Source organism: Drosophila yakuba, chromosome 2L, assembly GCF_016746365.2.
Source record: "Drosophila yakuba strain Tai18E2 chromosome 2L, Prin_Dyak_Tai18E2_2.1, whole genome shotgun sequence".
Taxonomy (NCBI): domain Eukaryota; kingdom Metazoa; phylum Arthropoda; class Insecta; order Diptera; family Drosophilidae; genus Drosophila; species Drosophila yakuba.
Window position 1 is genome coordinate 11,819,678 of NC_052527.2, and position 2,779 is coordinate 11,822,456.

The following is a 2,779-nucleotide window of genomic DNA, read 5'->3' on the forward strand; positions in this document are numbered from 1 at the left end:
TCCAGAAAAATAGAGTGGCTAACCGTGAAGTTCAAGTTGAAGAACACGAATAGGAGCAGAAGCTTTCAGCAACTTGAATTTGTATTTATGATGACATTAAATAGCCGCTGCGGCCAAACAAAAAAAACTGGACAAAACAGCGGAAAAGGGCTAAGAGCTGAGTTGGTAACCAGGCCAAGATAAATAGGAAAACAAAAACCACTCACAGCTGCGTAAATTGAAGATCCCCCCAGCCGTCCTTCGAGGGGAAAAGTTTTCCCGCGATGGCGATGGCGGTCAACTGGAGACCCAGTCAGACAGGACAGCCAGGACACTTAGCAAAAATTTCCTTTTCTCATTTTTTGCGCGACTTATTTTCTTATTCATGTTTACTATTTTATTGTGGCCCCAAGGGCAGCAGGCGGCCGGAGCGGAAAACTTAGCGTTAAATTACTGCGAACTCTCGGGGGCATAAAACCGAAAATGGAAATTTATGTCCCAATTGCATTTTCGGGTTTCCCGGCATTCCCCCTTCCTCGTTATCTTCCCTATCTCAGCGAACCTCAAAGAAAGTTTGCTCAGGCTGATTATTGGTTTTCCTCGTGTTCAGCCTTCTGCCTCCCTCCACTTCGCTCATTTCCACTTTAAACTCGGCGCTTCCGTGTTGCCGCCTAATTGTATTAAATTCATGTTAAAATTTTAAAATATCCTGAACGCATTACTAGGCCACAAACCGATTCTGGACGCCATAAAAACGCTACATAGGCATGCGGAAAAATGCGGTAAAACACTTAACGTGATTGCTCTGGAAGGACGAGACGGGCGGCTCATTAAGCCATGTGGAATATTAAAAGGTAATTTGATACTTTATTGACTCTGAACTCTGCGGGGGTGGACATTTAATAGAAATCCACTTTACCATGAAGTTCCGCCCAGGTCATTTATCATTCCGGGGACACCTCTGAGTTTTGGTCGGCGGACACCTGACATTCTAAACACCTTTGAATTCCGCTTTTGCTTAGCCTAAAGTTAAAACTCTCAAAAACCAATTTGCAACAGTCCAACAAAATGAACTTCAGTCAAATCAAAGAGGAAATCTCCACTGAACTAAAAACGAGACTGAATCTGAGGCAGAAAGTATAGCAGGAATGTTGCCGCAAATTGATTGCCGTTGGGAAATCGACAATTTCTGATTAAAATATGTAAATTTGTGGCAGCAAAATTTGGAGCGCCGAGATACGAGCTCTTCAAAGGGGAATGATTACAGCAACGGAACAAATTCCAATAGCAGTGCACAAATTATGAGAAATCAAGAAACGAGAAATGGAATCCAAGGCAGCACATCCTTAAAGGACTCTACATTGGGTTGTCCATTTGCTATCTGCCATTTCAATTGGTATCCTATCATCGAGGACCCATCATGCGTCCTTTCAGTGGCTCCTCCTTTGCCTGACGTTCGCGGTTTCTTGAGCGGATCAAGGCATTGGCAAAACAAACTTGCACACTCCTTTTGGACTCCTCTCCTCTCCATTCAACCAACAAGTTAAGTCTTTTGCAAGGCGTGTTTGTGCCGACAAGTGATTCGGGCAAAATAAAAGGGTGAAGCCGCAATAAAAACCCGGTTATGGCTGTTCGTTCTAAGGGAGGAATATAAAAGAAGGATTGGTTTGCGATTGCAATTGAATTTAAATTCCGTCTTGCCACTTCAAAGTCAAGATGAAACCGAGACGACAGACTCTAGCCAGGATTGAGCTCCAGCTCCAGCTCCAGATTCAAGTGAGTTTTCATGCACATCCTTATTCCTGTTTGTCCTGTTAAGCTCGTTTGCTACGGCGCCACTCAAGTGGAGTATTCCGCCTTCCGTCTGCCCCTTCTGAATATTTTCCTCATACCACTTGAGGGGGCGTGGCATAAGAACATTCGACGCTGCGATTCCCCCATCTTAACCGTGCCTGGTAGCTGGCTTTAAATATTTTATTGATGTCATTTGGACAATACTCCTCCAGTGCTCACTTGGCTGCCTCGGCTCAGATCTCTTATTCCCACTTCACCGCCTGAATGTTTTATTGCTGGCTTGTTGATATTTTTATCGTTCCTCCGCTTTTACCTCTCCCCGTTTTCCACTGATTTGCCTTTAGTGTTGCCCTTCAATTGTTATCCTCAGTGGTATTGCTGTGGCCTAAATGCTGAAATCAAATCAAATTTGATATGGCTCATTTGTGGCAATTACAAGGGATAACGGGGATGGAACAAAGGAGTTGAGTTAAATTACTTAAAATTCAGTTGACTATTACTTCGACCAAGTCTGTGTCAAATATTGAATTATTTTTCTGGACCCTTTCGGAAGTTTATAATCTGAGTCCCATTTATGCATGATTTTGCTCTACCATTCCACATGTTTGAACTTGTTTTGTACTGGCTCCACAATAAAGCACTCTCATTCCATGGAAAGGACCAAAAGAATGGGAAGCATGCTGCAAGAACTTTTCCGACTGCCGAGTGCCATATGTTAGCCCCATCCTCCCCATAGAACACGTAGCATCCAAGGAATTATCTCTGTTGTTAGGCTCGCGAGGCATTCACAAAGACATTTTGGCCCTGTTCGCGTTTTTCCATTCTGTTTCAAGGCAGCCTAAAAAGTATGCAGTCGCAGCTGCATATATTTCGAATCAGATTTCGTGGTTTTTTCCAACTTTTCAACAATGGCTTGCGCATAAAAAGGGCCTGCAGGCAATGCAATGGGTTAATAATGGCGTAGGGATGCGATTTCTTAAAGCATTTCACATATTTAGTGTAGAGG